The sequence below is a fragment of the Schistocerca nitens genome, chromosome 12 (genome assembly GCF_023898315.1).
Source record: "Schistocerca nitens isolate TAMUIC-IGC-003100 chromosome 12, iqSchNite1.1, whole genome shotgun sequence".
NCBI lineage: Eukaryota > Metazoa > Arthropoda > Insecta > Orthoptera > Acrididae > Schistocerca > Schistocerca nitens.
In genome coordinates this window covers 174249203-174272847 of record NC_064625.1, presented here as the reverse complement: position 1 = coordinate 174272847, position 23645 = coordinate 174249203, and the positions used below count along the sequence as shown (strand labels likewise).

General features: G+C 46.6%; 1 protein-coding gene across 1 annotated transcript in view; it reads left to right on the top strand.

Moving 5' to 3' along the window:
- Positions 1-23645, top strand: part of LOC126214988 (acetylcholinesterase-like) — a 762016-nt gene that overhangs the window by 609327 nt on the left and 129044 nt on the right. The gene's annotated exons all lie outside the window — the stretch shown is intronic.

Here is a 23645-nt window from a genome sequence, read left to right as displayed (position 1 = left end):
TTGAAGTTCTCTAACGCTATAGATACAGCAATAAGGAATAGCGCAGTAGGCAGTACAGTTGAAGAGGAATGGACATCTCTAAAAAGGGCCATCACAGAAGTTGGGAAGGAAAACATAGGTACAAAGAAGGTAGCTGCGAAGAAACCATGGGTAACAGAAGAAATACTTCAGTTGATTGATGAAAGGAGGAAGTACAAACATGTTCCGGGAAAATCAGGAATACAGAAATACAAGCCGCTGAGGAATGAAATAAATAGGAAGTGCAGGGAAGCCAAGACGAAATGGCTGCAGGAAAAATGTGAAGACATCGAAAAAGATATGATTGTCGGAATGACAGACTCAGCATACAGGAAAGTCAAAACAATCTTTGGTGACATTAAAAGCAACGGTGGTAACATTAAGAGAGCAACGGGAATTCCACTGTTAAATGCAGAGGAGAGAGCAGATAGGTGGAAAGAATACATTGAAAGCCTCTATGAGGGTGAAGATTTGTCTGATGTGATAGAAGAAGAAACAGGAGTCGATTTAGAAGAGATAGGGGGATCCAGTATTAGAATCGGAATTTAAAAGAGCTTTGGAGGACTTACGGTCAATTGAGGCAGAAGGGATAGATAACATTCCATCAGAATTTCTAAAATCATTGGGGGAAGTGGCAACAAAACGACTATTCACGTTGGTGTATAGAATATATGAGTCTGGCGACATACCATCTGACTTTCGGAAAAGCATCATCCACACAATTCCGAAGACGGCAAGAGCTGACAAGTGCGAGAATTATCGCACAATCAGCTTAACAGCTCATGCATCGAAGCTGCTTACAGGAATAATATACAGAAGAATGGAAAAGAAAATTGAGCATGCGCTAGGTGAAGATCACATTGGCTTTAGGAAAAGTAAAGGGACGAGAGAGGCAATTCTGACGGTACGGCTAATAATGGAAGCAAGGCTAAAGAAAAATCAAGACACTTTCATAGGATTTGTCGACCTGGAAAAAGCGTTCGACAATATAAAATGGTGCAAGGTGTTCGAGAGTCTGAAAAAATAGGGGTAAGCTATAGGGAGAGACGGGTCATATACAATACGTACAACAACCAAGAGGGAATAATAAGAGTGGACGATCAAGAACGAAGTGCTCGTGTTAAGAAGGGTGTAAGACAAGGCTGTAGCCTTTCGCCCCTACTCTTCAATCTGTACATCGAGGAAGCAATGATGGAAATAAAAGAAAGGTTCAGGAGTGGAATTAAAATACAAGGTGAAAGGATATCAATGATACGATTCGCTGATGACATTGCTATCCTGAGTGAAAGTGAAGAAGAATTAAATGATCTGCTGGACGGAATGAACAGTCTAATGAGTACACAGTATGGTTTGAGAGTAAATCGGAGAAAGACGAATGTAATGAGAAGTAGTAGAAATGAGAACAGCGAGAAACTTAACATCAGGATTGATGGTCACGAAGTCAATGAAGTTAAGGAATTCTGCTACCTAGGCAGTAAAATAACCAATGACGGACGGAGCAAGGAGGACATCAAAAGCAGACTCGCTATGGCAAAAAAAGGCATTTCTGGCCAAGAGAAGTCTACTAATATCAAATACCGGCCTTAATTTGAGGAAGAAATTTCTGAGGATGTACGTCTGGAGTACAGCATTGTATGGTAGTGAAACATGGACTGTGGGAAAACCGGAACAGAAGAGAATCGAAGCATTTGAGATGTGGTGCTGTAGACGAATGTTGAAAATTAGGTGGACTGATAAGGTAAGGAATGAGGAGGTTGTACGCAGAATCGGAGAGGAAAGGAATGTGTGGAAAACACTGATAAGGAGAAGGGACAGGATGATAGGACGTCTGCTAAGACATGAGGGAATGACTTCCATGGTACTAGAGGGAGCTGTAGAGGGCAAAAACTGTAGAGGAAGACAGAGATTGGAATACGTCAAGCAAATAATTGAGGACGTAGGTTGCAAGTGCTACTCTGAGATGAAGAGGTTGGTACAGGAAAGGAATTCGTGGCGGGCCGCATCAAACCAGTCAGTAGACTGATGACAAAAAAAAAAAAAAAAAAAAACTGCATCTTACAAAAAGTGCTCAAACTGATAGCCACTGCAAGCGTGACATCGGCAAACAAGATTCTGACGCACCCTGACAAACATCCCTTGTGTGTCTGGAATCACATTACAGGAAATAATGAAGGGACTCAGGTCAGCTGACTTTGCAAGCCATGGAATGGGACCTACCCTTCCAGTCCAGCGCTCAGGAAATACAGCAGTGAGATGCTTGCAGACACCCACACTAAACTGAGAAGGTGCCCCGTCACGTTGTATCCACATCCTGTCATGAACTGCCGACGGTACGTTTTCCATCGATTTTTCGCACGTAGAAGTTGCCATACAGACGGCCAGGTACACTGTGTGCGGACATCTGCCACGCCGGACATTTGCCACGACTTTACCTGCTTCGAAGGGTTGGGTCACTTGTCTCCCCCTCCTCCTCCTCCTCCTCATCGCTTACTGACCCTTTCCGCTGGTTTACTCAACGCAGAACCAGAATCTCTGTGGATTTTCCGCCACATTTCTAGAGAGAGTTTCGGTGTAGAAACAATTAAATGGATCTCGCATCGAAATCCGCACCAAATTTCGAGCCTCAGTAAAACTTCGCCACTCTTGGAGATGTTGCGTTTGTCTAAATCGTACGTACGTTTTTCGGTGCTCCTGCAGCAGCTTTCTGTCGTGTTTTGTGTACCATGGTGGATCAGTTCCGTCTCTTATTAATTTATTTGGTATGAATCTCTCGACTGCTGTTGATACTATTTCTTTGAACTTAAGCCACACATGCTCTTCACTTACATAGTTTGGAACGATTGGAAACTGTCTCTTAGAAAGACGTCAACCGAATTTTTACTTGCTTTTATAAATAAATATATTTCGCGTTTACTTTTGGTGAATTTCTTTGTTACGGAATTGAGCCTCGCCACGACTGTAATCCCTGTATCTGTCGTGATGCTCAGGATTATTTGTGGCTAAGAGGTCAAGTTTATTTTCGTAACCATTTACAATTTGAATGACCTCGTGAACTAATTGTTCAAAATAATTTTAAAAAAGCATTTAGAACAACTACGGAAGTTGTTATCTATCTACAATAGGGTCTGAAAACGTTCGGAAGGTACATTGAAGTCACTGCCGACTATAATTGTATGAGTGGGGTACCTATTTGTGATGAGACTAAAGTTTTCTTTGAACTGTTCAGCAACTGTTTCATCTGAGACCGGGGGTCAGTAAAAGGTGCCAGTTATTAATTTATTCCGGTTGTCGAATATAACCTCTGCCCATACTAAGTCACAGGATCTTAAAAAAATGGTTCAGATGGCTCTGGCACTATGGGAGTTAACATCTATGCTCATCAGTCCCCTAGAACTTAGAACTACTTAAACCTAACTAACCTAAGGACATCACACAACACCCAGTCATCACGAGGCAGAGAAAAGGTCACTGGAACTATCTGCTTCAATGTCGCTTGTGAGCTGGAACACACATTACATTATTTTTCCTTCAGTTGTGCTTCTTGTTTGTGTTCTAGTGCAGATCATTACAATTACGGCTTTTCCCTCCAAAACCTAGGATGCTTTCTCTGTGACCCTGTAAATACCAGAGCTAAACAATGTAGAACAACAACGTATGTTACAAGCATAGCATTCTGTATTACTTCATTTCCTTATTTCTAACATTTTAAAATTTTACGTCGACTTTAGATGACATGTCAATCGCAGATGTTCTTATCTCTATTTTCAGTCATGTTTTGAACATTGTCCCGCAACAATTTATTAACTAATGTTTCGCCGCGAGGGATATCGCATTTTAGAGAGTAAATTAATATGGAGTATGTCGTTCTTCTTTTCGAACATTCACATACCGTTTTCTTCTTTCCTTATTGTCTTTTGTGCACGCAGTTGTAGCAATTAAAGTAGGCACAAATGCAGGGATTAGCGTACATTCGTATTCTCTTTACATCGTTCCTTTCTTGTTGCTCTCATGGCGATGGGCTGTTTCTATCGCAGTCAGTAAGCGTGAAAGGAAGCTACCGTACAGACAGAGCGATCTATATTTATACTTGGCAGAACTAATTACATACTGACATAATCGTCGGTATTGCTTTCGTTTCCCAAAAGTTATGAATATTTCGATTTCGGAAAAGAAGCTCTGTAATTGGTCAAGATGTCGAAGAAGAAGGTCCCTTACGTGCTGGTTGTATCGAGTAAGATGTGGAGACGGCTGTTGGAAAGCGGACAGAAGTAGTACGAGGAAGGGATCGCTACCTGGCGAAGGGGCAAGTGTGGCAAATGTCCGGCATTCCAGGTACACTTCCCAGTAATCAGGCTGGTCCTCCTTTGAAGGAAATGAAGAATGTATACGTAAATAAACGGCACTGTACGCGTAAACTTGTACCATGTTAGTTATAAATGAGCTGGAAAGCAGTAATGCTAGACAAAGCGGTAGACAAGTTTACTTCCATATCCCGTTACGTTGGCTTGTCCGACCTCAGGTTCGCTGCCTCCAGTTGTCCAGTGGAGCATTCTCTCTATCGTGTTTCGTTTTTGCTCGCTCTTAACCCTGTATACCCTCCACTGCTTGTGCCGCCACGTGTCGTCTGTGAGTGGCCATTCAACACAACGCATATAGGGGACGATCATATTAATGTGAGTGGTCTGCCTATGTGTTCTGAGTCTGACTAATAACGTCACATTTAAGCCTGAAGACGGTGCGAAACTGGTTGTGTTATTAAGGGGAGTACGTACGTCCTATACCCACAGAGTTAAATTTGCAATATTGACGACCCATTATCTCAGAATCTGTGGCAGATAGAGATCTGAAATTTTTGGGATGTATAGTATCACTCCTTTTCTGATTGTTATTGTTGTTGTTGTGGTCTTCAGTCCTGAGACTGGTTTGATGCAGCTCTCCATGTTACTCTATCCTGTGCAAGCTTCTTCATCTCCCAGTACCTACTGCAACCCACATCCTTCTGAATCTGCTTACTGTATTCATTGCTTGGTCTCCCTCTACGATTTTTACCCTCCACGCTGCCCTCCAATGCTAAATTTGTGATCCCTCGATGCCTCAAAACATGTACTAACAACCGGTCCCTTCTTTTTGTCAAGTTGTGCCACAAGCTCCTCTTCTCCCCAATTCTATTCAATACCTCCTCATTAGTTATGTGATCTACCCATCTAATCAGCATTCTTCTGTATCACCACATTTCGAAAGCTTCTATTCTCTTCTTGTCCAAACTATTTATCGTCCATGTTTCACTTCCATAGATGGCTACACTTCACACAAATACTTTCAGAAACGACTTCCTGACACTTAAATCTATACTCGATGTTAACAAATTTCCTTGCCATTGCCAGTCTACATTTTATATCCTCTCTACTTCGACCATCATCAGTTTTCTGATTACTGAACCAGAATCAAAATGTACAGAGAAATAATTAGCTAGTTATGATTTTTTAAAAATGTTGTTCAATATTTTCTTTTAAAAGTCCACTTTTTCTTCCGTAAGTAAAAAAACTGTTAGAAGTAGAGATGTTTTGGGAGGTTCAGTAGCTGCAGTATACTAAGCAGCAAATCAAGTTCAAACATTTTATTTGATATTAACTTACACATGGAGGCATGGCAGCTTCTAGAAACAGCCAGGCCCCTTAATGAGCGTTATCGGGATCCTGTTCTTGACTATCCTGCGAACCTAGAAGCTTCCTTCCTTTCCTGCCTCCCCTTCTTTAGTCATTTCCTCTGCTGCACGCTGCGCTTTAACTGTCCTGAGTCGATCGATTCGCTGGAAGGCTTGCAGTGTGTTGGCACCTGGAGTGATACCAAGTTCCTCTAGTACCCCAATTCTTCTCTTTATACCATCATTAAACGTTATCACAGCATCACAAACACCCAAGCCTAGAGTTTTCCTTCCTATAAAGACATTTTTTGGTATGTGGGTCCAAATTACATTATTGAAAGACTCATTCGTGTTTTGTGTTCGACCATGGAGACATTTGGAAAGAAGGTCAGGATGAGCTAATTCTCTATATATTGGTTGAATAGCTTCCATCACTCCAGATGGTATGCTATTTTTGTGCCTAAATTGTTCCTCGCTACCCGCTGCCTGAGCTTTGCGGTACTTGCACCGTCAATCAGCACCAGGTGGGCGGTGACCATGTATAGGTGTATCATCAGTGGAAGATTTGTGGAAGAATGTAGCCCACACTGCTCGTTTCATCCCTTGTAGGTCATGTGTATTGTTTCTTATTGCCATTCCATAATATTGCTGGAGTTCATCGATGTTTCTGTCTGTAAGTCTTCCTTTACCATTTAGAGTCTTTCCATCTGATAACTTCTCTTTTCCTTTTGTCTGCTTCAATTTTCGGAGACGTGTTCCCATCCGTTTTTCAACGTGGCCCACACATTCAATCTTAACAATCTGCTTATTACCCTAAGGTTGGCTTTCCACTACTGATTTGTACGCTTTTGAGTCACCATCCCCCAAGTACTCAGTGTAGCACACACCTCTCTCCTGTTGTGAACGCCTGAACATAGAAACAGCTGCAGTAGCCTCCATACCCCTACTAGTTCCCTCATAATTTGTTTTATGGCTTTCATTTGTTTCATCAACTGATTTACACTGATGACAGTATTTAGTTAGCACTTCAATGTCTAAAACCTTTACCTGTGTCAACACTAGTGACAGTTGCAACTGCATTTTTTGATGTGTGCCCTCTCTTCTGCCATGTGCCATCAACTGCCACAGATAATTCTGTTGTGATATTTAATTATATTGCTTCTTTAGCAGCAGCTTTCATAGAAGCAACAGCAACAGATTTGACACATTCACCAATTACTTTTGTGTACTTACTCTATATGGTTGGTGGGTTTGGCAAGTTTAGCGTTGCACATACTTCAGCTGTAGTCAATCCTTACTCAATGCACCTCATTCCATACAGGAATCTAACATTGCTCTCAAACAAGTTATTCTCACACTTTTCGGAAGTCCAAAATGACGTCGAGTGCCTGCAAACTTCGCACTGAATATCAACTTTGTTAGCCAGTCCAGTCCTTGTAGATGAGTCCTCAGAGATGCTAATTTACCCACCACAAACCTTAAATGACACAGCATCTTGCAAAACTTGCCCTAACACACTCAGATCTAAAAGAACATAACCTAAATTATTTTGATCTTTGCCAATAAATAAATCCTCATGAAGTTTGCTCTTCAAAGCATTAGTAGGCGTGTTCTTATCACGGGTCTGTGAAAAATCTATTTCAGGATCGACACTGGATTCAGATTTTGTGATATGCTGATTTCCATGGAAACGTCGCTTCTTAAAACAACCCGTTCTTTTCGTCAGGTCAAAAAAAGGTATAAGAGCATATAATAACACACCAAACGACTATGTTTTCAGTTCAAAACTTATGAAACACGACAACCACAAAGTAAATAGACAAAATGCATGTGCTATACCGCCATTTATGTTTACACAGTGCATCCAACCTCTTAACACGAACATCAACATGATTTCAAGGAATAAATAGCTGAAAACCACAGCCTTCTAGATTGAATAGTTCAAGAGATAGAGATACTTAGGCAAGTCAGTGCAGAACGACCGTATAATTTTACACACGCACTATTAACTTTGAAATGATAAAAACTACACTTCCAATTGGAAGTTTTCGACAAATAATGCATCAAATTATTCAGGAGAGATCAAATATTAATAATACATAATTGTGGTGTCACCGCCAGACACCACACTTGCTAGGTGGTAGCCTTTAAATCGGCCGCGGTCCGTAAGTATACGTCGGACCCGCGTGTCGCCACTATCAGTGATTGCAGACCGAGCGCCGCCACACGGCAGGTCTAGAGAGACTCCCTAACACTCGCCCCAGTTGTACAGCCGACTTTGCTAGCGATGTTTCACTGGCTACATACGCTCTCATTTGCCGAGACGACAGTTTAGCATAGCCTTCGGCTACATCATTTGCTACGACCTAGCAAGGCGCCATATTCAGTTACTATTCTGAACAGATAATATTGTGAATCATGTACCGTCAATAGCGACGTTCATCATTAATGGATTAAAGTTAAGTATCAAACTAATTACGTCCACTTTCTGAATTCTCATTCCTTGTCATGTTCCAGACCTCACGTCAGTATAGTTCTTCCCTCCTCACGCCAGCCTGCGTGAGCTAAAACGCGTGCATTTCGGCCTCCTCTAGTAACACGGTGTTGGCTCTTCAGCCAACACAAAAATAATAATCCGAAAATGTCACTTTTTGACCAATCCAGCGCCGGCCGCGGTGGCCGTGCGGTTCTAGGCGCTGCAGTCCGGAACCGTGGGACTGCAACGGTCGCAGGTTCGAATCCTGCCTTGGGAATGGATGTGTGTGATGTCCTTAGGTTAGATATGTTTAAGTAGTTCTGAGTTCTAGGGGACTGATGGCCTAAGATGTTAAGTCCTATAGTGCTCAGAGCCATTTGAACCAACCGCCATACGTACTCCCCTTAAACAATACAGCTGTGGGCGGATCGTGATTTTCTAGAAGCTGTTAACCATCGACCCCCTCAAAATTCTGGTACGGCGCCCTGCTTTCGAAATACGCACACCCAGCATGGTGACCTTAAATCGCCAGGCCTACTGCACTCCCAGCCCGCTTTGTTCCGTGTTTCACCCGAACGACCGTGACCGTGTTTACAAACGACAGTTACGGTCAACCGCAAAGGCGAACCTGGCCTGTTGGGCGGAGAATGATACGTCGTCGCGGCTTGCTAAGCCCGGACGGCACACACAGGCTGCTTTGAGTTTATGTGGTCGAGGGCCGCTTGTCGAGATTTCAACAAGGCGGGAGGCGGTGCAGCCCAAAGAGACAGCACGGGAGGGATCTGTGTTGAGGATTTGAGGGAGGGGGGGGGGGGGGGAGCAGTGCTGCTGACGAAGCACCGTACGAGTACGTCTGGACTAATTAGCGCCCGCCGGCGGCAACACAAACGGCCAGACCAGAGAACGGGGCGCGCAGCACAGCCGCGGCATCGATCCCGCGACCCCCTAGCCGCGCGCCCGGCGCTGACCCCTGACCTTTGCGCTCTCGCACGTGCGCTGCCAGCCCCCAGCCCCCTTCCACGTGTTGGTACGGCCCGCCACGCGGGAATTGTAACCGCAGGCGGACGGCAGTGTGTTTCGCGAGCAGAGCAGTAGCATCCGCCACCTGGGGAGGGAGCTAATTACCGCTGCCACACACGCTTTGTTCGGCGTTTCTGGGAAGGTGGCACACCAGTACAGGCGGTCACCAGCTTCAACCCTTAGACCATCAACTTTTAACAAGTCGATGCCTAGCAAAGTACAGTGTGTCCAACTGCAAATCCCTGAGCCCCAGTAACTGAGCGACTGTTTTAGCGCCTGAGGGTCAGGCAACCCGCACATAACGGGTGTTAAAAGGATTGCCGACTCGTAGGCGCTGGAGCAGCTGAGAGACGCCACTCGGCTGAATGCGTGTCGAACCCACCGACAGGTGAATTTTTAACGTTTTCAGCAAAGGCGCTTGGTGGGCACCGAGGGAGTTGGCGAACTTGGAGGTCTTACGAAGACATTTTCCCGCTTATTTCACACACGTGTTTAGATTGCACCCCATTGTGATCACGTGGCAAGAGGGCGCGAAACAGGACGACTGAAAAAGCATAAACACCTGTAAGCATAAACACTGGTAGCGTTAATAAAATTTCCTCGGGCTTCCGTCCGCGTCAGGTGGTTAAAATCCCACGATCTTTCGACCGAGCTCCCCCCGGTCATTGTCAAGTGGTATGATTTTAACCACCTGACGCGGCTGGAAGCCCGAGAAAATTTTATTAATTCATATCGCCGCGAAACCATGCATTCATACCTGTAGGCTTCTCCACAGCTCGTGGTCTAGTCCACAGCTCGTCGTCTAGAAGCTAATGTTGCTGGCTGTGGATCAGGGGGTTACGGGTTCGGTTCTCGGCCGGGTTGGGGATTTTCTCTCCCCGGAAACTGAGTGTTTGTCTCCTCACTTCACCATCATCGTCATCATTCGTGACAATGACTAGCTTGGACTTTGTAAAAAGTTGGACTGTGTAAAAATTGGGACTTTGAACGGGCGCTGATGACCGCGCACTTGAGCGCCACACAAATCGATCATCATCATCCCCTTTAAGCTTTCTACAAAATTTGTAGATAAATGAAAATACTTGATATTCTGTTTTCGAAAACTTTCTCCTTGTGTAGCAGAAGCTTCGGATATCATATTCAGCTGGTGAGCAATGCTGACTGTTGGTTGGCCCTCTTTTGCGCATGTGAACAGCGTCATGAAACAAAACATAAAACTTAGTGAATATTGAAAACAAACCTAAGTAAATGCCGAAAGAAACTTTTTTTGTGCTCATTGAAAAATGTGCAATTTTATATATTTATAGACAGTAGCAGCGAGTGAAAATTTGTGATAAGGCCGGGAATCGAGCCCGAGTCTCCTGCTTATAAAGCCGTTGCGCTAGCCACTAAACCACCTTGGCATAGCTGTTCGCACGATTGCACTATTACCTGGCGCACCTCCCACTTTGATACAAATCCTCACAGCCGCCTATTTTAAATTCCACGTTGCACACGAACAGAATTGCCGATGCTCTCCATGTTCTGGAATAGCACCTCAGTACATATTCTCACATCGAATATAATAAATTTTCTTGAGACTCAGAAGCTCAAGTCCACGAATCAGCACAGTTTTAGAAAGCATCGCTCGGGCTTATCTCAACTTGCTTTTTGGTCACATGATACACTGCCAACTATTGGTGAAGGGCAACAGGCGGATTCCATAATTCTAGATTTCGGGAAAGCGTTTGACGCGGTGCCCAATCGTAGACTGAATGGATTCACAGATATGTCACTTGCTCGATGATTTGTTGAGTTATAGAGCGGAATATGTTGTCCTCGGTGGCGAGTGTTCGTCAGAGACAAGGATATCGTCAGGAGCGCCTCAGCGGACTGTGATAGGGCCTATCTCTTTCTCTCTGAATGTTCATTGCAGTATCGTGCAAGTATTTCAAGTAAATCAGTCAACTAATTTTCGATATTATTCTTGACACATTTTCCCCTTTCTATGTTAAATGTATATATATATATATATATATATATATATATATTAAAAAATATCCGGTGTCATTCCACATTTTAATTAAAGTATCATGTAAAACCAACTGCGACATAATCGCGTGTATAAACAGTGATCCAATACTGTAAATCCTTTTTTATTCCAGTCTATGATAAAAATGAATTCTTTAGACGATGACCGGTTTGAGTCTGTAATGACCATCCTCAGATCTTTTTTACACCATGTCCTACAGATACGGCCATGAAAAGATCTGAGGATGCTCATTACAGACTGTAAATTGTCATCGTCTAAAGAATTCATTTGTGATCATACACTCCTGGAAATTGAAATAAGAACACCGTGAATTCATTGTCCCAGGAAGGGGAAACTTTATTGACACATTCCTGGGGTCAGATACATCACATGATCACACTGACAGAACCACAGGCACATAGACACAGGCAACAGAGCATGCACAATGTCGGCACTAGTACAGTGTATATCCACCTTTCGCAGCAATGCAGGCTGCTATTCTCCCATGGAGACGATCGTAGAGATGCTGGATGTAGTCCTGTGGAACGGCTTGCCATGCCATTTCCACCTGGCGCCTCAGTTGGACCAGCGTTCGACCTGGACGTGCAGACCGCGTGAGACGACGCTTCATCCAGTCCCAAACATGCTCAATGGGGGACAGATCCGGAGATCTTGCTGGCCAGGGTAGTTGACTTACACCTTCTAGAGCACGTTGGGTGGCACGGGATACATGCGGACGTGCATTGTCCTGTTGGAACAGCAAGTTCCCTTGCCGGTCTAGGAATGGTAGAACGATGGGTTCGATGACGGTTTGGATGTACCGTGCCCTATTCAGTGTCCCCTCGACGATCACCAGTGGTGTGCGGCCAGTGTAGGGGATCGCTCCCCACACCATGATGCCGGGTGTTGGCCCTGTGTGCCTCGGTCGTATGCAGTCCTGATTGTGGCGCTCACCTGCACGGCGCCAAACACGCATACGACCATCATTGGCACCAAGGCAGAAGCGACTCTCATCGCTGAAGACGACACGTCTCCATTCGTCCCTCCATTCACGCCTGTCGCGACACCACTGGAGGCGGGCTGCACGATGTTGGGGCGTGAGCGGAAGACGGCCTAACGGTGTGCGGGACCGTAGCCCAGCTTCATGGAGACGGTTCCGAATGGTCCTCGCCGATACCCCAGGAGCAACAGTGTCCCTAATTTGCTGGGAAGTGGCGGTGCGGTCCCCTACGGCACTGCGTAGGATCCTACGGTCTTGGCGTGCATCCGTGCGTCGCTGCGGTCCGGTCCCAGGTCGACGGGCACGTGCACCTTCCGCCGACCACTGGCGACAACACCGATGTACTGTGGAGACCTCACGCCCCACGTGTTGAGCAGTTCGGCGGTACGTCCACCCGGCCTCCCGCATGCCCACTATACGCCCTCGCTCAAAGTCCGTCAACTGCACATACGGTTCACGTCCACGCTGTCGCGGCATGCTACCAGTGTTAAAGACTGCGATGGAGCTGCGTATGCCACGGCAAACTGGCTGACACTGACGGCGGCGGTGCACAAATGCTGCGCAGCTAGCGCCATTCGACGGCCAACACCGCGGTTCCTGGTGTGTCCGCTGTGCCGTGCGTGTGATCATTGCTTGTACAGCCCTCTCGCAGTGTCCGGAGCAAGTATGGTGGGTCTGACACACCGGTGTCAATGTGTTCTTTTTTCCATTTCCAGGAGTGTAGATTGCCTGTCGGGACATGGACCATATGCAAGTTAGCTACTGAATGTATGCCGGCGCACCACAGACACTTGTCGACGTGGAGTTACCGACGCCCACCAAAACAACACCGAGGGAGCCCCATAAGCAGGGAAACGCAGGGCTAGCTGGAATTCCAAAACCACTCTCCAGTGGTGCACGTGCCCGTAACAGGAAAATGTGATCGGAGAAAGTCATTTGGTCGGATGGGTCTTGTTTCCAACTTCCGGCCGAGTTTAGGTCCCGATGTGTGAAACACGTGGGGATTCGGTGATAATCTGGGGATTTATTCCGTGGTATGCCATCGGCCCTATGGCTCCATATTTGTACGTCTGTACCGCGGTATACCACAACCCCCACGCTTACTCTGCAAGGTCGCATTACTGCCGATCAGTTTCCGTTAATTTACGTCTATGGTCACAATCTTTTTGTTTAATAGATTACCGGTTTCGGTCTTTAATGACCATCATCAGATCCGCAGGAAAAATGGGAAAAATATAAATACACTCGCATGGCTCTGGAGCATACAGGATTGACTGCAGTAACTGTGACAAATATTATATCGGTCAAAAAGGCCACTCTTTTAAATTAAGGTTTAAAGAATACTCACAGCCACGAAACAAAACGGCTTTGGGATACTATTTGTCTGATACTGGTCATTCCATAGGGAGCATTGAGAGTTGTATGCGCATTCTTCGCAGGGTAGAAAAGGACTGTGCTCTTAATTTGTTAGAAGAGCTTGAAATTTATAAACCAAAAAATAAAGAGCCAACTAAGTTGCTTAACTGGCAAAATGACTTTGTACCTAATGCGTACTTTGCTTTATTTCACAACGTTTGACTCTAAATCCTGCACGCCTCTGTTATATGTAGTTTGTTCGTAAGTTCACCTAGTATTGAATGCATCACATATTTACTTCGTTTTCTTACGTTTTATGCATGACTCTAGTATGTTCTTGTTCCTTCTCTCTTCATTTCATAGACTGAATTAACCGGATAATGTGGGTCATCCACTGTTACGTAATTTTATCATTCTTTTCTTGCGAGAGAGTGCCGCCGGGTAGGAGGGGCCCTCTGCCGGTCACGCTCCCCCAACCACTTCCCGCCTGTGCGGAATTCTGGCGTTAGCGCTAACAGAGGGCGCTGATTATGTGCAGCACTGTATTTTCTTTCATTTGTGGCTCCTTTAGCGATTTATTTTATGTTGTTTAATATTACCCGGTGCAATATCAATGGTGTTTAATATTTATGTCATTGTCTAGAATATTGGCACTAGAGCACATGTCAACCACTGTTTTTTAACTCTTCCACTTTTCAACAATATTACTTTTGTCGTGTTCTTCTTTTTATTGCTTTTTATTACTGTAATGCCTTTTATATTTTATAAGCTCGTTACAGACTTCAACTGTTGTATCCCCCTTCATTTTCGCTGTTTTAATTAATTATTGAAAACTAGTGTATGCCGTCATTAGCGACCTCTGGTGAACTTACAACACAAACATCTTGTGGCTACTGTACGGCAACTTGTTTTAAACAGTAGTATTACTGACAACATGACTCGTGCATGTGATGTTATTTATATGTATTTGACGATGCTGGTGCTGGTTCCGCATTTAGCATTTGACGATGCCACTATGGCTGCACTACATTAGGACTTTGCTTTTATGAAACAGGTATGCCTCTTCATATTTAAAGAGCAGAAATGTAAATTTTGTCAGTACTACTTATGTATTGTTCTTAAGCTGTATACAGTTTGCGAGTGTATTTACAATTTTCCCATTTTTGCTGCAGATCTGATGATGGTCATTAAAGACCGGGACCGGTAATCTGTTAAACGAAAAAGGTTGTGACCATAGACGTAAATTAAAGGAAACTTATTACATATACAATGCCGCAGCTTGTGAGATTATGTGATTAATTTGGCTAATCAGCTCCATGCCACGGTCCAAAGTTTGCTCCCCAATGGTGATGCTCTATTACAAGACGGCAGGGCCCCTGTTATCACAGCTCTCATGATCAAGGATTGGTTTTGCGAGCGCGAAGATGTATTGTCGCATCTTTCCTGGACACCACAGCCATCGGACCTTAATATTATGAGCCTTTGTGATCAGACATCATCCTTAATATTATGAGCGTTTGTGGTCTGCTTTGGAGGAAAAGTTGCGTGGTCCATCTGCTTTACCTCAACTTGCCACTACTGTTCAAGGAAGAATGGTGCAAGGTTCCCAGAAAACAATACAGCGCCTTATTGGATTCATTCCGAGACGTGTGAAAGGTATTTTGAAAGCCATCGGGTTCCTACAATGTATAAACCATGGTATCGTCTTGCGTTTTTGGCATTTCCATATTTTGTCCACCCCGTACATCCCTCTTGGTCAGAAAGAAGATTCACATTCCGGACCCCATTTTTATGTTAAGTAGGAACTGATAAGTTCTCCTTCCGGTTTTTCGCCCTGTGCCAGATTTTTGCCGTACCATATCAACACATGCCTATGCTCTTTTCCTCGATATCCCTGTTGTGCCCAGCAACAGCTGGACCCCGGACCACCACTCAAGTTGGCGATGCTCATATTCAGGGACAGAAACAGTTGTAAACCGACCAGCCAGAACATTATCTCCGCCGACCCACTATCGATATAAACCCGTCCAGGTGACAGCGGCGTCAAATGGCGAGGAATGACTGCTAGTCAAACACACGGTGCATGTACACTAGTGGCCATTAAAATTGCTACACCAGGAAGAAATGCAGATAATAAACGGGTACTCATTGTCCAAATATATTATACTAGAACTGACATGTGATTACATTTTCACGCAATTTGGGTGCATAGATCCTGCGAAATCAGTACCCAGAACAACCACCTCTGGCCGTAATAACGGCCTTGATACGCCTGGTCACTGAGTCAAACAGAGCTTGGATGGCGAGTACAGGTAAAGCTGCCCATGCAGCTTCAACACGATACCACAGTTCATCAAGAGTAGTGACTGGCGTATTGTGACAAGGCAGTTGCTCGGCCACCATTGACCAGACATTTTGAATTGGTGAGAGATCTGGAGAATGTGCTGGCCAGGGCAGCAGTCCAACATTTTCTGTATCCAGAAAGGCCCGTACAGGACTTCCAACAAGGCCAGGAGTGTGACGGACTGGTCAGAGGATCACAGTGGGTCCACGGAGCTCGTGCAAGGCACCGTGGCGGACAAGGGCCGTCGTACACTGGTTTCAGGCCACGTACACCACTACATGACGATCATGTTTCCTGAAGCCAGTGGCAATTTTCAGGAAGAAAGTGCTCCATTCCTCAAGGCCATGAGTGTGATGGAGTGGTTCGAGGATCACAGTGGGTCCAGTGGAGCTCTTGCAAGGCACCGTGGTGGACAAGGGCCGTCATACACTGGTTTCAGACCACGTACACCGCTTCATGACGATCATGTTTCCTGAAGCCAGTGGCAATTTTCAGGAAGAAAGTGCTCCATTCCTCAAGGCCATGAGTGTGATGGAGTGGTTCGAGGATCACAGTGGGTCCAGTGGAGCTCTTGCAATGCACCATGGCAGACAAGGGCCGTCATACACTGGTTTCAGGCCACGTACACCGCTTCATGACGATCATGTTTCCTGAAGCCAGTGGCAATTTTCAGGAAGATAATGCTCCATGCCTCAAGGCCATGAGTGTGATGGAATGGTTTGAGGATCACAGTGGGTCCAGTGGAGCTCTTGCAATGCACCATGGCAGACAAGGGCCGTAATACACTGGTTTCAGGCCACGTACACCGCTTCAAGACGATCATTTTTCCTCAATCCAGTGGCAATTTTCAGGAAGATAATGCCCCGTTCCTCAAGGCAATGAGTGTGAGACAGTGGTTCGAGGATCACATTGGGTCCAGTGGAGCTCTTGCAAGGCACCATGGCAGACAAGTGCCGTCATACCCTGGTTTCAGGCCACATACACCGCTTCATGACGATAATGTTTCCTGAGGCCAGTGGCAATTTTCAGGAAGATAATGCTCCATTCCTCAAGGCCATGAGTGTGATGGAGTGGTTCGAGGATCACAGTGGGTCCAGTGGAGTGCGTGCAAGGCACTGTGGCAGACAAGGGCCGTCGTACACTGGTTTCAGACCACGTACACCGCTTCATGACGATCATGTTTCCTGAAGCCAGTGGGAATTTTCAGGAAGATAATGCTCCATTCCTCAAGGCCATGAGTGTGATGGAGTGGTTCGAGGATCACAGTGGGTCCAGTGGAGCTCTTGCAAGGCACCGTGGTGGACAAGGGCCGTCATACACTGGTTTCAGACCACGTACACCGCTTCATGACGATCATGTTTCCTGAAGCCAGTGGCAATTTTCAGGAAGAAAATGCTCCATTCCTCAAGGCCATGAGTGTGATGGAGTGGTTCGAGGATCACAGTGGGTCCAGTGGAGCTCTTGCAATGCACCATGGCAGACAAGGGCCGTCATACACTGGTTTCAGGCCACGTACACCGCTTCATGACGATCATGTTTCCTGAAGCCAGTGGCAATTTTCAGGAAGATAATGCTCCATGCCTCAAGGCCATGAGTGTGATGGAATGGTTTGAGGATCACAGTGGGTCCAGTGGAGCTCTTCGAATGCACCATGGCAGACAAGGGCCGTAATACACTGGTTTCAGGCCACGTACACCGCTTCAAGACGATCATTTTTCCTCAATCCAGTGGCAATTTTCAGGAAGATAATGCCCCGTTCCTCAAGGCAATGAGTGTGAGACAGTGGTTCGAGGATCACATTGGGTCCAGTGGAGCTCTTGCAAGGCACCATGGCAGACAAGTGCCGTCATACCCTGGTTTCAGGCCACATACACCGCTTCATGACGATAATGTTTCCTGAAGCCAGTGGCAATTTTCAGGAAGATAATGCTCCATTCCTCAAGGCCATGAGTGTGATGGAATGGTTCGAGGATCACAGTGGGTCCAGTGGAGTGCGTGCAAGGCACTGTGGCAGACAAGGGCCGTCGTACACTGGTTTCAGACCACGTACACCGCTTCATGACGATCATGTTTCCTGAAGCCAGTGGCAATTTTCAGGAAGATAATGCTCCATGCCTCAAGGCCATGAGTGTGATGGAATGGTTTGAGGATCACAGTGGGTCCAGTGGAGCTCTTGCAATGCACCATGGCAGACAAGGGCCGTAATACACTGGTTTCAGGCCACGTACACTGCTTCAAGACGATCATTTTTCCTCAATCCAGTGGCAATTTTCACGAAGATAATGCCCCGTTCCTCAAGGCAATGAGTGTGAGACAGTGGTTCGTGGATCACATTGGGTCCAGTGGAGCTGTTGCAAGGCACTGTGGCAGACAAGGGCCGTCGTACACTGGTTTCAGGCCACGTACACCGCTTCATGAAGATCATGTTTCCTGAAGCCAGTGGCAATTTTCAGGAAGATAATGCTCCATTCCTCAAGGCCATGAGTGTGATGGAGTGGTTCGAGGATCATAGTGGGTCCAGTGGAGCGCTTGCAAGGCACCATGGCAGACAAGGGCCGTCATACCACGGTTTCAGGCCACGTACACCGCTTCATGGCGATCATGTTTCCTGAAGCCAGTGGCAATTTTCAAGAAGATAATGCTCCGTTCCTCAAGGCCAGGAGTGTGATGGAATGGTTCAAGGATCACAGTGGGTCCAGTGGAGCTCTTGCAATGCACCATGGCAGACAAGGGCCGTCATACCCTGGTTTCAGGCCACGTACACCGCTTCATGACAATCATTTTTCCTGAATCCAGTGGCAATTTTCAGGAAGATAATGCCGCATTCCTCAAGGTCATGAGTGTGATGGAGTGGTTTGAGGATCACAGTGGGTCCAGTGGAGTGCGTGCAAGGCACTGTGGCAGACAAGGGCCGTCGTACACTGGTTTCAGACCACGTACACCGCTTAATGAAGGTCATGTTTCCTGAAGCCAGTGGCAATTTTCAGGAAGATAATGCTCCATTCCTCAAGGCCAGGAGTGTGATGGAATGGTTCGAGGATCACAGTGGGTCCAGTGGAGCTCATGCAAGGCACCGTGGCAGACAAGGGCCGTCGTACACTGTTTCAGGCCGCATACATCCCTTCGTGACAATCATGTCTCCCGATGGCAGTGGAATTTTTCAGGAAGATAATGCTCCATGTCTCAAGGCCATGAGTGTGACTGAGTGGTTCGATAATCACAATGGGTTCAGTGGAGCTCTTGCAAGGGCTGTGGCGAAGAAGGGCCGTCGTACACTGTTTTCAGGCCCCGTACACCACTTCATGACGATCATGTTTCCTGAAGCCTGTGGCAATTTTCAGGAAGATAATTCTCCATTCCTCAAGGCCAGGAGTCTGATGGAGTGGTTCGAGGATCACAGTGGGTCCAGTGGAGCTCTTGCAATGCACCGTGGCAGACAAGGGCCGTCGTACACTGGTTTCAGGCCACGTACATCGCTTCATGACGATCAGGTTTCCTGAAGCCAGTGGCAATTTTCATGAAGATAATGCCCCATTCCTCAAGCCCATGAGTGTGATGGAGTGGTTTGAGGATCACAGTGGGTCCAGTCGAGCTCTTGCAAAGCACCATGGCAGACAAGGGCCGTCATACCCTGGTTTCAGGCCACATACACCGCTTCATGACGATAATGTTTCCTGCAGCCAGTGGCAATTTTCAGGAAGATAATGCTCCATTCCTCAAGGTCATGAGTGTGATGGTGTGGTTTGAGGATCAGAGTGGGTCCATTGGAGTGCGTGTAAGGCACTGTGGCAGACAAGGGCCGTCGTACACTGGTTTCAGACCACGTACACCGCTTAATGAAGGTCATGTTTCCTGAAACCAGTGGCAATTTTCAGGAAGATAATGCTCCATTCCTCAAGGCCAGGAGTGTGATGGAATGGTTCGAGGATCACAGTGGGTCCAGTGGAGCACTTGCAAGGCACCGTGGCAGACAAGGGCCTTCGTACACTGGTTTCAGGCTGCATACATCCCTTCGTGACAATCATGTCTCCCGATGGCAGTGGAATTTTTCAGGAAGATAATGCTCCATGTCTCAAGGCCATGAGTGTGGCGGTGTTGTTCGAGGATCACAGTGGGTCCAGTGAAGCTCTTGCAAGGATTGTGGCGAACAAGGGCCGTCGTACACTGGTTTCAGGCCACATACACTTCCTTCATGATGATCATGTTTCCCGATGGCAGTGACAATTTTCAGGAAGATAATGCTCCATGTCTCAAGGCCATGAGTGTGACGGAGTGGTTCGATAATCACAATGGGTTCAGTGGAGCTGTTGCAAGGGCTGTGGCGAAGAAGGGCCGTCGTACACTGTTTTCAGGCCCCGTACACCACCTCATGACGATCATGTTTCCTGAAGCCAGTGGCAATTTTCAGGAAGATAATTCTCCATTCCTCAAGGCCAGGAGTCTGATGGAGTGGTTCGAGGATCACAGTGGGTCCAGTGGAGCTCTTGCAATGCACCGTGGCAGACAAGGGCTGTCGTACACTGGTTTCAGGCCACATACTCCGCTTCATGACGATCATGTTTCCTGAAGCCAGTGGCAATTTTCAGGAAGATAATGCCCCATTCCTCAAGTCCATGTGTGTGATGGAGTGGTTCGAGGATCCTGTTGGGTCCTGTATAGCTCTTGCAAGGCACCTTGGTGGACAAGGGCCGTCGTACACTGGTTTCAGGCCACGTACACCGCTTCATGACGATCATGTTTCCTGGAGCCAGTGGCAATTTTCAGGAAGATAATGCTCCGTGCCTCAAGGCCATGAGTGTGATGGAGTGGTTCGAGTATCACAGTGGGTCCAGTATAGCTCTTACAAGGCACCATGGTGGACAAGGGCCGTCATACACTGGTTTCAGGCCACGTACACCGCTTCATGACGATCATGTTTCCTGAAGCCAGTGGCAATTTTCAGGAAGATAATGCTCCATTCCTCAAGGCCAGGAGTGTGATGGAATGGTTCGAGGATCACAGTGGGTCCAGTGGAGCTCTTGCAATGCACCATGGCAGACAAGGGCCGTCATACACTGGTTTCAGGCCACGTACACCGCTTCATGACGATCATTTTTCCTGAATCCAGTGGCAATTTTCAGGAAGATAATGCCCCATTCCTCAAGGCCATGAGTGTGAGGGAGTGGTTTGAGGGTCACATTGGGTCCAGTGGAGCTCTTGCATGGCACCATGGCAGACAAGGGCCGTCATACCCTGGTTTCAGGCCACATACACCGCTTCATGACGATCATGTTTCCTGAAGCCAGTGGCAATTTTCAGGAAGATAATGCCCCATTCCTCAAGTCCATGAGTGTGATGGAGTGGTTTGAGGATCACAGTGGGTCCAGTATAGCTCTTGCAAGGCACCATGGTGGACAAGGGCCGTCGTACACTGGTTTCAGGCCGCATACATCCCTTCGTGACAATCATGTCTCCCTATGGCAGTGGAATTTTTCGGGAAGATAATGCTCCATGTCTCAAGGGCATGAGTGTGGCGGTGTTGTTCGAGGATCACAGTGGGTCCAGTGAAGCTCTTGCAAGGACTGTGGCGAACAAGGGCCGTCGAACACTGGTTTCAGGCCACGTACACTTGCTTCATGACGATCGTGTTTCCCGATGGCAGTGGGATTTTTCAGGAAGATAATGCTCCATGTCACAAGGCCAGGAGTGTGATAGAGTGGTTCGATGATCACAGTAGTGAGATGCAATTGATGCGCTGGCCCCGAAACTCACCAGATCAGACGCCAGTCGAACACACCTTGGATGTGATTAAATGTGGCGTCAGAGCTGATTGCCCGCCTTTATCGACTTACGGTGCTTTGTTGACTTCTGTGTGCAGATGTGGTGCCAACTCTCTACAGCGACCTACCAAGGCGTCTTTGCAACCATGCCAAAACATACTGGCGCTGTTATCTGTGCGAAAGGTGGACATACCGTCTGTTAGGTAGTTGGTCACAATGTTCTGGCTGCTCAGTGTAAGACCGACCTAGTGTACAAGCCTGAAGTCTGACAATTGCACACATGGCCACCGAGCATCAGTGCGGTTTCGATGCCTGGAACGACTGTGCCCCTCTTTAGCGGTTAGACGTGGCTGGCCCTCGTGATCTACATCTACATCCATACACCGCAAGCCACCTGACGGTGTGTGGCGGAGGGTACCTTGAGTACCTCTATCGGTTATCCCTTCTATTCCAGTCTCGTATTGTTGGTGGAAAGAAAGATTGTCGGTGTCCCTCTGTGTGGGCTCTAATCTCTCTGATTTTATCCTCATGGTCTCTTCGCGAGATATGCGTACGAGGGAGTAATATACTCTTTGACTCCTCGGGTGGAGGTATTTTCTCAAAACTTCGACAAAGGCCGTACCGAGCTACTGAGCGTCTCTCTTGCAGAGTCTTACACTGAAGTCTATCTATCATGTCCGTAACGCTTTCGCGATTACTAAATGATCCTGTAACGAAGCGCGCTGCTCTCCGTTGGATCTTCTCTATCTCTTCTATCAACCATATCTGGTACGGATCCCACACTGCTGAGCAGTATTCAAGCAGTGGGCGAACAAGCGTACTGTAACCTACTTACTTAGTTTTCGGATTGCATTTCCTTAGGATTCTTCCAATGAATCTCAGTCTGGCATCTGCTTTACCGACGATCAACTTTGTATGATAATTCCATTGTAAATCACTCCTAATGCGTACTCCCAGATAATTTATGGAATTAACTGCTTCCAGTTGCTGTAGCTAAATGATAACGGATCTTTCTTTCTATGTATTCGCAGCACATTACACTTGTCTACATTGAGATTCAATTGCCATTCCGTGCACCATGTGTCAATTCGCTGCAGATCCTCCTGCATTTCAGTACAATTTTCCATTGTTACAACCTCTCGATATACTACAGCATCATTCGCAAAAAGCCTCAGTGAACTTCAGATGTTATCCACAAGGTCATTTATGTATATTGTGAATAGCAACGGTCCTACGACACTCCCCTGCGGCACTCCTGAAATCACTCTTACTTCGGAAGACTTCTCTCCATGAAGAATGACATGCTGCGTTCTGTTATCTAGGAACTCTTCAATCCAATAACACAATTGGTCTGATAGTCCATATGCTCTTACTTTGTTCATTAAACGACTGTGGGGGACTGTATCGAACGTCTTGGGGAAGTCGAGAAAGACGGCATCTACCTGGGAACCCGTGTCTATGGCCCTCTCAGTCTCGTGGACGAAGAGCGCGAGCTGGGTTTCACACGATCGTCTTTTTCGAAACCCGTTCTGATTCCTACAGAGTAGATTTCCAGTCTCCAGAAAAGTCATTATACTCGAACATAATACGTGTTCTAAAATTCTACAACTGATCAACGTTAGAGATACAGGTCTATAGTTGTGCACACCTGTTCGACGTCCCTTCTTGAAAACGGGGATGACCTGTGCCCTTTTCCAATCCTTTGGAACGCTACGCTCTTCTACAGACTTAGGTACAGCCGCTGGAAGAAGGGGGCCAAGTTCCTTCGCGTACTCTGTGTAACATCGAACTGGTATCCCATCAGGTGCAGCGGCCTTTCCTCTTTTGAGCTCTTGCGTGACACGGGAGGCCCTGGTCACACGACATCTACATTTACTTGCCCTGCTAGGTTCCACGGCCGGCTACCGCCGTCTGCAAGTTCACGCCACACACGCCAGGGGTCCATCGATTCTGACGCCGGCGCCGCTCCTGGTGGTACCTGCGTCCCAATGTAGACCATCACAGGCAGCCTACGTAC